This window comes from Gopherus flavomarginatus, unplaced genomic scaffold (genome assembly GCF_025201925.1).
Source record: "Gopherus flavomarginatus isolate rGopFla2 unplaced genomic scaffold, rGopFla2.mat.asm mat_scaffold_111_arrow_ctg1, whole genome shotgun sequence".
Classification (NCBI taxonomy): domain Eukaryota; kingdom Metazoa; phylum Chordata; order Testudines; family Testudinidae; genus Gopherus; species Gopherus flavomarginatus.
The window spans coordinates 176,181-189,891 of NW_026114639.1; the positions used below are offsets into that span (position 1 = coordinate 176,181).

At 47.5% G+C, this 13,711-nt stretch overlaps 1 long non-coding RNA gene and 2 other non-coding genes across 3 annotated transcripts in view; 1 reads left to right on the forward strand and 2 right to left on the reverse strand.

Annotated features, from left to right (window-relative positions):
* The window catches only part of LOC127041949 (uncharacterized), a 111,831-nt gene that overhangs the window by 2,090 nt on the left and 96,030 nt on the right, over nt 1-13,711 (reverse strand). The window lies entirely within an intron of this gene.
* Nucleotides 2,989-3,152, reverse strand: LOC127041950 (U1 spliceosomal RNA). The gene has a single exon (XR_007771790.1). It is a non-coding gene; the product is annotated as a U1 spliceosomal RNA (small nuclear RNA).
* LOC127041952 (U5 spliceosomal RNA) lies at nt 6,672-6,787 on the forward strand. Its single transcript, XR_007771792.1, has one exon. It is a non-coding gene; the product is annotated as a U5 spliceosomal RNA (small nuclear RNA).

Consider the following 13,711-nt stretch of genomic DNA (forward strand, 5'->3'; position numbering starts at 1 on the left):
TTTGCAGCACTAGCAGACCTGGACTGAGTCATGAACACCTCATCCCCTCCCCTGATCCCCTCCAATCTGGTGTTCTTCACCTGGGACAAGGGAGGGGCTCCTCTCTTCTCCATTTGGGACATGGCGGGATGAGAGAAGTGACAGGGCTTTATCGGAAATAATTATTTGCCTGATTCATGTGCAAGCCCTAGTCCTTGTTAACCCAAACAAATGGTTTATCCTGCATGCTGATGCCAGTTTGGAGGGTCTGGGAGCAGTCCCGTACCAGGAAGTGGAAGGAAATGTAAATCTGTAGGCTTTGCCAGCTGAGGACTGTCTGATAGCGAAACTCACTATCCCATCCACCAGCAGCGGTTCTTGGTCTTGAAATGGGCCATCACTGAGAAATTTCGAGACTACTTGTGTGGTGCTCAGTTTCAGGTGTGGACAGAGAACAATCCACTGACTTATGTGTTAACAAGGGCTAAGCTGGATGCTACAAGGCAGAAGTGGGTGGCTACTTTTGGTAGTCATAACTTTGCATTCAATACCAATGAGTTGGTATCATAGGGAATGTGATTTATCAGGACCACCAATTGTTGGCTGGGGGGAGAATGTAAGCAGGGTCGCTATGAACCCTACCCTGTCATCCGTTGGTGATCTGTTGTAAAGGCCTTTTGAGGCTGATGTCATTTGCATGGTTCCACCCACCCCAGATTGCATGATGGGGGTGCCTGTCCAAAGGGTCATTTTGGCTGCTGTGGGATCCCCAGTCTCTTTTTTATTAGGACAGGGGTAATAAAGTGCAGTTATTCCGGTGATATAAATCAAGGACAGTAGAACGGTACTTAGCAGTTTATGATTTTGGAACTCACCTGAACCTACATAAATCTCGTTAGGCAAGGGATATGGGTTCCAAAGCATAGTGAAATAAGACAGATTGAAAAAGGATGTTTGTATTTATTAGTACAGATTTCTTGTGAAATCTCTAAATGCAAGTTCTAGGTCTTATGTATCTCTTTAGCTTAAAAATAAAGCTTTTATCGGTCTAATACATATTTGCATCTATATCACAGATAAAAAGTCGTTAATGACTAAATGTCCTTTTTAGACATACATAAACTGCTGGGTGGGCATCTCATTTCCACACTAAAAGTTGTAAACAACTCCATAGATGGGTAAAATGCTCCTTACGGCTCAAATGGCAAGTAAATTTTGCAGATTGCACACTGGGAGATCAGCTGTGGGACACAACTTTTGTGACACACGAACTCCCTCTGCAACCAAATTCTTAGTCACAGGTCAGCAGGAGGGTTTATGCAAATTCTGGACTCTGGGACCAAAGCTGTGGTTGGGGGGGAGCGGGGAATTTTTGTGGCACATGCACCACCTCCGCAACACCAACCTTTGCTACCTCACTCCATAACACCACACACGCAGCAGACTACTACCTCTCAGGAACCAAAGCATACCCTCAAAGAGATCCAATGGCATAAGTTTAAAGCAAACGACTGCACCACTAACAACAACTCAAAGAGATTCAAAAACATCTCTGTCTTTACACGCCAGGGACAGCAAGAACGAAACCTGCAAGCGCAAGCATGAACCAGCAAGAACCAAACAAACATCCATCGCCATGACCCACAAGCTTTGGGTCTTTGGAACCCAGACCCCTTAATGGGTGAGTACTTTTCAGGGGAGGGAGAAGCTCTCAGGCCTCAAATGCCAGGTACAGTTACTCTCTCCTTGATCCAGAACGAACAGGAAAATACACTGCATTACTCCTGTCCCAATTACAAAGAGACTGGCGATCCCACAGTAGCTGAAATGACCGTTTGGACAAGCACTCCCATCATGCAATCCGGGGTGGGTGGAACCATGCAAATGACATCAGCCTCAAAAGGCCTTTACAACAGATCACCAACAGATGGCAGGGTAGAGTTCATATCGACCCTGCTTAACCTACGGTGGGAAGGAGCAGAAAAGAGCATCGGGGCTGCAGAATAGCGCTTGCATAGGCTTTCTTTGCCCTGGTTTGCTGTAAGAGTTAACAGTGAGAGACTGGTAGTCACAGGTCAGCATAATCTCCCCAAATGGAAGGGCACTGTTCCTGGAGAAGGGTCCTGGAGAGGGTTTTCCTCGTTGGTGCAGGCCATCCACTTCCCCGAAAGGCGGGAGCTAGGTCGACGGAAGAATTCTTCCCACCAAGGCGTAGACTGACGTAGCCATGCCGATTTACGTTCCCCGTGCAGACCAGACCCGAGGGTTGGAGCGTCCTGAAGAGTTAAGTCAAAACAGCTCCGTCCATCAGAGGTGCGCAAAAGGGAACCCCGCTCCTGGGCAACGCAGCCACGCCGCCCTAACCCCCAGCGTAGCTAAGGGCTTTCGGGGAGGCGGTGGACCTAAAGCGATGGAAAGACCTCCTCAAGCACAGGGTTGTGACAGCCTGGTCTCCGTAGCACAGACAGGGAGGCCACCAAGAGATAGGCACAGACAGCAAAAGCCAAAGCAGCCCCAGGGCAGGGGGCGAGGCTGCCTGGTGGATGAGGGGACAGGGCAGGACAGGCCTTTTGGACAGGCCGTCCTCCCGTCAAAGGAGGAAGAGCCCAAGAAGGAGGTCTGGGCAAGAAGCTACAAGCAGGGAAAGAAGCAGAGCAGGTGGGCGGGCAGCTCCCCTTAGAGCAAAAGAAGGCATTGGTCCAAGCCCCCCCCCCCCCCCCGCAAACGCAGACTAGAGAGCAGATCAGCTGCAAGAGACCAGGGAAGGTCAAGAAAGCACAGAGCCTTGGAAGCCACAAGTAAAGTTTCAGAACTGAGCTTTGCTTTCTCTCCCTTGGCCCCATTATCAGGAGCAATGACAAAGGTGCCAAGAGCTACAGGGCCTGCAGAAGAGAGCAGTCACAAAAACAGGAGGGCAAAACTGCTTTTGTCAAAACCAACCAAGCATCCCCAGCCCACTGAGCAGCACTCCCCAAAACATCTCATTTTCCTGTCTTTTCAACCAATCCCCAGGGGAGAGCGAAGACATAGTCCCCTACTGCCACAAATTATGCTGTCGAGTTTCCCACGTTTGGGGAAATTGCAGGGAACAGCACACCTGCAGTACAATGGATAAGCCTCACCCTGGGAAAGCAACCTCCGTGATCATAGTATCTCCCCAGCCAGGTAAGTATGAGGTCCTACTGCCCAGCTGCCACCCGCCCTCGCTCTCCCCAGACTTATAAGACACGGGGCGGACCGCCGCACCCCAAGCCCCCGGCCTCGCCCACACCGGCCCCCACTGCCAACAGCTGCCCCGCTGCGTCCCCAAGGCCCCTCCCTTCTCCATGCGGAGCTCACGGGGCCAAAGGCGGGCCCTGCCGGGCTGCCTGCCTCTGCTCCCACAATGCTCTGCTCGCACACAGATCTGCATACACGCTCACGCGGCTCCGCCCCTCTGCTCGGGCCCCTCCCCCTGCCTGCCCGGGCCAGGGCTCTTGCGTGCCCTGGGGTTGTAGCCGGGTCCCGTCCCAGGCACCCAGGCTATCAGAGAGACGACATGGACCAGCTGCTGCTGGGGAAAGAGTGCAGCTTGCATTTTGCTGCTCTCTCTCCCCACCGGAAGTTGGTCCAATACAAGAACGACCTCCCCTGCCTTGTCTCACGTCATTTTTTCCTCAGTGCAGAAGGTCGGGTGTTGTCAGCCACTCTCCAGAAACTGGAAGGCCACTTCATTCCTTTTGTTACCTGCCAAGTGAGGCTGAGTGCACTGGCAGGCAGTGCTATTTGAAGAAGTGGAAGATTGGACAAATGACCAGGGAGGAGTATAAAACTATTGCTCGGGCAGGCAGGAGCGAAATCAGGAAGGGCAACTCAGGCTTGGAGTTGCAGCTAGCAAGAGATGTTAAGAGTAACAAGAAGAAGGGTTTCTTCAGGTATGTTAGCAAGAAGAAGAAAGTCAAGGAAACTGTGGGCCCCTTACTGAATGAGAGAGGCAACCTAGTGACAGAGGATGTGGAAAAAGCTAAGGTACTCAATGCTTTCCCCCACTCCACCCCCGTCTTCACGAACAAAATCAGCTCCCAGACTGCTGCAGTGGGCAGCACAGCATGGAGAGGAGATGACCGGCCCCCTGTGGAGAAATAAGTGGTTTGAGACTATTTAGAAAAGCTGGAGGACCACGAATCCATGGGGCTGGATGCGCTGCATCCCAGGGTGCTAAAGGAGTTGGCGGGTGTAATTGCAGGGCCATTGGCTATTATCTTTGAAAACTCATGGTGATCGGGGAAGGTCCCGGATGACTGGAAAAAGGCTAATGTAGTGCCCATCTTTCAAAAAGGGAAGAAAGAAGGAGGATGCGGGGAACTACAGGCCAGTCAGCCTCACCTCAGTCCCTGGAAAAATCATGGAGCAGGTCCTCGAGGAATCAATTCTGAAGCACTCAGAGGAGAGGCAAGTGATCAGCAGCAGTCAGCATGGATTCAGCAAGGGCAAGTCACGGCAGACTAACCGAATTGCCTTCTGTGAGGAGATAACTGGGTCTGGGGATGAGGGGAAAGCAATGGACGTGTTATTCCTTGATTTTATCAAAGCTTTTGATACAATCATCTCCCACAGTATTCTTGTCAGCAAGTTCAAGAAGTATGGGCTGGATGAATGGACTATAAGGTGGAGAGAAAGCTGGCTAGGTTGTCTGGTAGTGATCGATGGCTCCACGTCTAATTGGCAGCCAATATCAAGCGGCGTGCCCCAGGGGTCGGTCCTGGGGCCGGTTGTGTTCAATATCTTCATTAATGTTCTGGAGGATGGCGTGGACTGCCCTCTCAGCAAGTTTGCAGATGACACTAAACTGGGAAGAGCGCTCGATAAGCTGGAGGGTATGGATAGGATACAGAGGGACCTAGACAAATTAGAGGTTTGGGCCAAAAGACACCTGATGAGGTTCAACAAGGACAAGTGCCCAGTCCTACACTTAGGACGGAAGAATCCCATGAACTGCTCCAGACTAGGGACCGAATGGCTAGGCAGCAGTTCTTCAGAAAAGGATCCAGGGGTTACAGTGGACGAGAAGCTGCCTATGAGTCGACAGTGTGCCCTTGTTGCCAAGAAGGCTAACGGCATTTTGGACTGCATACGTAGGGGCATTGCCAGCAGATGGAGGGACGTGATCATTCCCTTCTATTTGACATTGGTGAGGCCTCATCTGGAGTACCGTGTCCAGTTTTGGCCCCCACACTACAAGAAGGATGTGGAAAAACTGAAAAGAGTCCAGCCTAGGGCAAGAAAAATGATTGCGGGGGGGGGGGGAGTGCGGGGTCTGGAAGACATGACTTATGAGGAGAGGCTGAGGGAACTGGGATTGTTTAGTCTGCAGAAGAGAAGAATGAGGGGGGATTGATCGCTGCTTCCAACTACCTGAAAGGGGGTTCCAAAGAGGATGGATCTAAACTCTTCTCAGTGGTACCAGATGACAGAACAAGGAGCAATGGTCCCAAGTTGTGGTTGGGAAGGTGGAGGTTGGATATTAGGAAAACCCTTTTTCACGAGGAGGGTGGTGAAGCATTGGAATGGGTTCCCTATTCCAATGGAGGTGGTGGAATCTCCTTCCTTAGAGGTTTTGAAGGTCAGGCTTGACAAAGCCCTGGCCGGGATGATTTAGTTGGGGATTGGGTTGGACTAAATGACCTCCTGAGGTCCCTTCCAACCCTGAGGCCTGGTCCACACTACAGCGTTAAATCGATTTAAACAGCATTAAATCGATTTAACTTTGTACCCGTCCACACTACAAGGCACTTTAAATCGATTTAAGGGCTCTTAAAATCGATTTCTGTACTCCTCCCCAATTAGAGGAGTAACCCTAAAATCGATATTTCTATATCGATTTAGGGTTAGTGTGGACGGAAATCGAAGTTATTGGTCTCGTTCTTTTACTGTAGCTACCCAGAGTGCACCGCTCTGGAAATCAATGGTAGCCTAGGACCATGGACGCACACCACAGAATTAATGTGCCCTAGTGTGGATGCATAAAATTGATTTTATAAAACCGGTTTTAATAATTTCGATCTTATGCTGTAGTGTAGACGTAGCCTGAGAGTCCATGATTTTTAAGCTGTTCCCGTACATCAGGGCGAGCTGCAGCTCAGTGAACTCCAAGGATCTGAGGCGAGCTACTCTGCAGCAGAGGCAGACCAAGCAGCAGGTACAACGCGGGGTTGCACCCCGGCCGGCAGATAGAATCTCATGTCCGAGATCCCGCCTCCTGTTCCTTGGCAAAGTGTGTGGTGTTGCTCTGGATTTGAGCTGTGGGCCAAGTGCCCTCTGGCTTCTTGTCCGGGCTCCGTCCTCCATGCGCCTAGGCATCAGCGGGACTGTCTCAGGAGAGCAGCTTCCCCACCCTCGCCGCATGCCAATCTCCGCCCAGCTGGGGAAGGAGCAGAGGCAGCCCGGAGAAAAGACTCCTTTGAGCGCCGGAGACGGCCGGAGCATCTTATTTGCATACCCACAGGTGCATTGCCTGCAGCGAAGCGAGTCCCTGGTCAAGGAGCTGGTTTTACTCCCTGTGTCCCCGGTTCCCATGATCCAACTCAGGCTGTCAATCGGTTCAATTCTATTTCCTCTAAAAGCTCTGCGGTTTAGCGGGCTGTGAGAGTACTCACCCTGACTTGTGGTAGCATACGCGGTTGCCCCGGCAGCGCCTCTACCCTGTCTTCTATATACTCTGTTTTCTCTTCAGTTTGTATATATTTTTTGCCTTTTACTAAATATTTCTATGGAGAGGAATATTTATGAGTGTGTACCCAATTTTTTGAGGCTTTGCTTTGGTGAGGCTTTTCTCTGTCGTGGAAAGAACAGAAAGGGGCTACCTGAACTGGTGTCAGTGGCTCGAGCTTTCCTATAAACAACTCAGAGCTCTGAAAATGACTGTTTGGGATTTTCTGTCCCGTTATTTTATTTTTCTTTGAGCTCATCGTGTTGATGAGATGGTTTCCTATCTAGCAGGGGAGACTTTTGTGATGGGTATTCCGCTGGCTCTTTGGTTTCGGAAGTTTTTGGTTATCACGGTTGAAGAGCAGCAAATAAATGTGGCGTTGTTTGTGTTAAGGTTTGCTTGTCCTAAGAGTGTATGATTTGGAGTCATTTGTATCTCTGCTGTTAGTTATTGGCAACAGCTTGTTATTGGGCCCCTTGAGTTGAAAGGCTCCTCTTGCAGAATTTAGTTTCTCGTTGTTGGAAGGTCAGTTAAAGAGCTGCTTTCTTAATCTAGTCCGTGAGGGTTCTTACGCCGCCCTCCTTGATATACCTTCCAGAAGGTGATTGCATGGTTTCCCTCGTCTCCCCACAGAAGAGAAATTGTCCATCCCTTTCCTGTTGGGAAAACACCAGGGTTTTCAAAGGTTTTGCCCAGATGAGGGATAGTTCATAGGAGCAGAAGAGGAGGAAGGTTGTGGCCCTTTGAGTCAGATTCCTACCTAGCGTTTAAGGCCAGAAGGAACCAGCCGATCACCTCAGGGGGACTAAGGGGCACCAATGCCCCAAATAGTGAGGAATTGCTTTGATGAAATTGACTGTATGTTTGAGATAGTTCGGTGGGAAGGAGCAGAAAAGAGCATCGGGGCTGCGGAATAGCGCTTGCATAGGCTTTCTTTGCCCTGGTTTGCTGTAAGAGTTAGGGTCCACACTACAGCTTTAAATCGATTTAAACAGCATTAAATCGATTTAACGCTGTACCCGTCCACACTACAAGGCACTTAAAATCGATTTTAAGGGGTCTTAAAATCGATTTCTGTACTCCTGCTCAATGAGGGCAGGTCCAGACTAGAGCTTTAAATCGATTTTAAGAGCTCTAAATCGATTTAAAGCTGTAACCGTCCACACTACAGAGTGCATAAAATCGATTTTAAGGGTCCCTAAAATCGATTTTGGAACTCCATCTAAACGAGAGGAGTAACCCCAAAATCGATTTCTTAAAATCGATTTTATGATAGTGTGGACGGACATCGAAGTTAATGGCCTCCGGGACGTATCCCACAGTGCTCTAGTGGCCGCTCTACACAGGTAAAGGTACTCTTCTGCTGGCCAGGTAAACAGGAAAAGCCCCGGGAACTTTGAAATTCCATTTCCTGCTTGCACAGCGTGGTTTGCTCTCGCGTTCCCCGAACCACCCAGCAAACCGCAGGGAAGGAGACCTGCTTGTTTGGGGAACGCGAGAGCAAACCGGGGAAGGAGACCAGCTTCGCCGCGGTTTGCTCTCGCGTTCCCCGAACCACCCAGCGCGAACTGACTGTGTGCCATTTACAGGAAGGGGGGGGTGAAGCTGTACCCAGAAACACCCAGGACGGGGACTTTGATCCCATCATGCACTGGGCTAGTAACCCATAATTCCAAAGGGCAGGGACCCGTGCAGGAACTGTGGGATAGGTACCCAGAGTGCAACGCTCAAGCAAAAGATGGACGCCAGGGAAAATGGACGCTCAACATCGATGTAAGTACCTCTAGTGTGGATGCACAAAATCGATTTTATAAAACCTGCTTTATAAAATCGATTTTAAGCACATCGATTTTAGGCTGTAGTCTGGACGTGGGCTGAGAGGAGTAACCCTAAAATCGATATTACTATATCGAATTAGGGTTAGAGTGGACGGAAATCGAAGTTATTGGTCCCATTCTTTTACTGAGCTACCCAGAGTGCACCGCTCCGGAAATCGATGGTAGCCTAGGACCATGAACGCACACAACCGAAGTAATGTGCCCTACTGTGGATGCGTAAAATCGATTTTATAAAACCGGTTTTATAAAACTGGTTTTAATAATTTCTATTTTATGCTGTAGTGTAGACGTAGCCTAGGTTAAGCAGGGTCGCTATGAACTCTACCCTGCCATCTGTTGGTGATCTGTTGTAAAGTCCTTTTGAGGCTGATGTCATTTGCATGGTTCCACTCACTCCGGATTGCATGATGGAAGTGCTTGTCCAAATGGTCATTTCAGTTGCTGTGGGATCCCCAGTCTCTTTGTTATTGGGGCAGGAGTAATACAGTGTATTTTCCTGTTTATTCTGGAACAAGGAGAGAGTAACTGTACCTGGCATTTGAGGCTTGAGAGCTTCACCCTTGCATGAAAAGTACTCACCCATTAAGGGGTCTGTGTTCCAAAGACCCAAAGCTTGTGGGAGGTTGGAATGGATGTTTGTTTGGTTCTTGTTGGCCCATGCTTGTAGGTTTTCTTTCTACTGTCCCTGGTGTATAAAGACAGAGACGTTTTTGAATCTTTTTGAGATTGTGGTTAGTACTGCAGTCATTTTCTTTAAGCTTATACCAGTCCATCTCTTTCAGGGTATGCTTTGGTTCCTGAGAGGTAAAAGGCTGCTGTGTGTGTGGTGTTATGGAGTGAGGTAGTAAAGGTTGGTGTTACAGAGGTGGTGCATGTGCTACAAAAATTGCCCCCCCCCATTGCCAACCCCAGCTCTAGTCCCAGAGTCCAGAATTTGCATAAACCCGCCTGCTTACCTGTGACTAGGAATTTGGAAGTTGTGTCCCACAGCTGATCCCCCAGTGTGCAATCTGCAAAAATTCCTTGCCGTTTGAGTCGTACGGAGCATTTTACCCGTCTATGGAGTTGTTTACAAGTTTTAGTGTGGAAATGAGATGCCAGCCCTGCAATTTATGTATGTCTAAAAAGTGCATCTAGTCATTAATGACTTTTTATCCGTGGTATAGGTGCAAATATGTACTAGAACTGTAAAAGCTCTATTTTTAAACTAGAAAGGTACATAAAACATACAACTTGCATTTACAGATTTCACTAAAAAGCTGTACCAATAAAATATAAACATCCTTTTTCAATTGCTTTTATTTCACTATGCTTTGGAACCCACGTCCCTTGCCTAACGAGATTTATGTAGGTTTGGGTGAGTTCCGAAATCATGAACTGCTCAGTACCGTTCTACTGTCCTTGATTTATATCACCGGAATAACTGCACTTTATTACCCCTGCCCTAATAAGAAAGAGACTGGGGATCCCACAGCAGCCAAAATGACCCTTTGGACAGGCACCCCCATCATGCAATCCGGGGTGGGTGGAACCATGCAAATGACATCAGCCTCAAAAGGCCTTTACAACAGATCACCAACAGATGGCAGGGTAGAGTTCATTCTCACCCTGCTTACATCCTCCCCTCAGCCAAGAATTGGTGGTCCTGATAAATCACATTCCCTATTATACCAACTCATTGGTATTGAATGCAAAGTTATGACTAGCAAAAGTAGCCATTCATCTCTGCTTTGTAGCATCCAGCTTAGCCCTTGTTAACACATAAGTCAGTGGATTGTTCTCTGTCCACACCTGAAACTAAGCACCACACAAGTAGTCTCGAAATTTCTCAGTGATGGCCCATTTCAATACCAAGAACTGCTGCTGGTGGATGGGATAGCGAGTTTCGCTATCAGACACTGCTCAGCTGACAAAGCCTACAGATTTACATTTCCTTCCACTTCCTGGTACGGGACTGCTCCCAGACCCACCAAACTGGCATCAGCATGCAGGATAAACGGTTTGTTTGGGTTAACAAGGACTAGGACTTGCACATGAATCAGGCAAATAATTATTTCCCGTAAAGCCCTGTCACTTCTCTCATCCCGCCATGTCCCAAATGGAGAAGAGAGGAGCCCCTCCCGTGTCCCAGGTGAGGAACACCAGATTGGAGAGGGGGAGGTGTTCATGATTCAGTCCAGGTCTGCTAGTGCAGCAAAAAAGAAGATTTCCTTCTTCAGTCCAGGTCAACTGGAATTGTTATTGCAGTGGGGGAGAGATGTCTCTCATCTGGTTTTTTGGTGAGCAAAAACAGGTAGAGGTTTTTTCTCTCTTTGCAGCTAAAATCACACCCTTCTTCTCTGCTTTTTCTGCTAGCTTGATTTCTCTCTTTCATCTCAATTTTCTCTTTCTTGGTCTCATTCCAGAGCATTCACAGCCAATTCTCTATCCTAACCCTGAGTCCTCTACTGCACCCTGAATGTCTCATTCTAACCCCACCCCAGAGTCTGCACCCCCAGAGCCAGTGCCTTCATCCCTCTGCACTCCAACTCTCTGTCCCATGTAGCTTGATTTAGGGTGTACTAATAATATTAATGTGGATAATTTGATGAAAATTTAGTTGATGAGCTTACATTTAATTTAATTTAATTGAGTTACAAAGTTACAGTTGCATTACTGCTATTCAAAAGATGCATATGGCATTATACACAACAAAGTTTTGATTAATATACTCACAGCCTTCCTTCATAACCTGGTGCTAAGAGACACAGGACCAGCCTTGCAGTTCAGGTTTCTCAATTCTTAAGTGAAAGATGCAGTGCTTCGAAAAAGCTGGTGTTACTTAGGGTTTACTTGAATATGTTAAACTTAAAATCAAAACCTAATAAACAAAGAATAACATCTTAGGGAAACCGAACTTAGCCTAGTTCCCTTGAAACTTAAAGTTTAAGAACGAGTACAGCCTGCTGCTAGTACATAGAGAGAGAGGGGAGGAAGTAAGTCAGAATGATAGAGCGAAGTGCTCTAGCGAGGTGGGTTACCTCTTTTATAGGGCACAAGGGCCGGAAATCCTTCCTCCTATGACCAAATTTCATTCCTAACCCACAAAACATTAGGGTACATTTACTTCATACACTAGTATGTTTGTGCTTGTTGATGACATGTAAATATGCACATAAGTTAACTTGTAGCGTACCTGTTAAATCTGTGGGTACAACTCTGAAAAAAACCCTATGCCATTCTCCATTGTCGATTGGTCTAGGTAAAGGTCTTGGACAGGCATGGGTACTTATCTATTTAAGTAACATGATAAAGGTCGATTTTCCTCTCTGAGTAAAAGGTCACAATATAGATATGCTAACTTTGCCTTAGCTTAACATACAGGATATGGCCTGTAGGTTCTCGTAAGTCATGTGTCTCAGTCCCCTAATCATTTTTATTGCCCTCTGCTGGATTCTCTCCAGTTTATACACATCCCTTCTCATGTGGGTCCCAACCCCAAAAGTACTCACATTTCACCCCATTGGCCCCAAAATGCCTGCTTTTAATATGTAAATAGGGTGCTGCCATAGTCAAGTCACTCTCGAGCTCCCCAGCGGAGGCTGCTGGCGGAGAACAAGGTGAAAATTAGCCAGGATGTCACTCAGTCAAACTCCTGTGCTCCTCGCAGGTGGTATCGGAAAGTTCCAAGATGGCTCATTTCCCTTTCTCTCATCAGTTTCAGGCCCCAGGTTTACAAATGCACAAACCAGTTGGGATTCTCCCCTGGCCTCAGGGTGTGGGGCTGCTCTGAGCGGATGGACTTGCACACTTGGGATATTAGTACAAAGATACAATTTCAATTTCTCTTCGAGAAATTGGAGGGCAATTTATATTTGGTAAAAATCTTATTTAGTGAAAGGAAAGCTGCAGTGACAGCCTGGTTACTGGGGTGCAAAACACCTTCCTCCTGGGAGAAACAAGAAGTTAGAATTAGAAATTTACATCATTTGTTCCAGTGTTGGTAGATGTTTAATTTTGCTTCTGTGTAGGTTTGTTTCAGGCTGCGACCGTTTTGGTTTATTGGGTTGTTTTAGTTTTTTTAGTTGGAATGGAGCTTTTAATTGACATTTTCTGGATTTGAATGGCTGACCTGCAACACCAGTTTTGACATAGTTCGGCATATTTTATACAGATTTGACCAGTATTCAAGCATTCAATTCCTTTATAGGAGGTTTTAGTGGTCATGCTTATTTATTTGAAGTTATTTTATCATTCTGCTGTAGCACACTTTTTTTATAAAATTTTGAAATTATTAATTTACAGCATTTGTTAGTTTTTATTTTTGCAAACAAAGTTTTTCTTAATGTTGGGGTTTTAAATTAAGTCTTGTTTTTGGTTTCAATTTTCATTTAGGTTTTGGTGACTGATGGGATCTTTAAGAGAACTTTGGATTCAGTACTAAAATTTGGACAGATTTATAATATTTAAAGTAAACTCTGTTTACTATTTTATTTTAGTAAAGTTTGTGTTGCTGTAAACCCTAGCTGGGGGGAGAGGAGATGAGCCTGGCCTTTAACTGAGAAGGAGCAGAGGCACGGCCCCCATGAAGGGTGGGACCAGGTGATGGGGGGCACAGCCCCACAATTTTTTTTGTCTAGCCCATCTCAGTCCCTCACTAAAGGAGAAGAGTCTGATGCCACCCCTGCTGGTCACTGAGTGTCACTGCTGCTCCATGGGAAACATGCTCTGTGCCTTACCCAGATTGGTTGGAAACACACTCTATGCCTTACCGTGACTGATCCGTGGGTGTCACTGCTCGTAGAGGGCAGACACACGCTGTGCATTACACCACCTGACCGCTGGGTGTCACTGCTGTATCAAGGGAAACACCTTCTGTGCATTACCCTGAATGACCACGAGGTGTCACTGCTGCTCCAAGGGAGACATACTCGGTGTGTTAACCTGATTGGCCACTGGGTGTCACTCCTCCGCCAAGGAAAACACCTTCTGTGCATTACTCTGACTGCCCACTGGGTGTCACTGCTGCGCAAAGGGAGACATAAGAGCGGCCAGACTGGTTCAGACGCAAAGTCCATCTAGCCCAGTATCCTCCTGTCTTCTGACAGTGGCCAGTGCCAGGTGCCCCAGAGGGAATGAACAGAGCAGGGAATCATCAAGTGTTCCATCCCCTATTCCCCATTCCCAGCTTCTGACAAACAGAGGCTACAGGCACCATCCCTGCCCA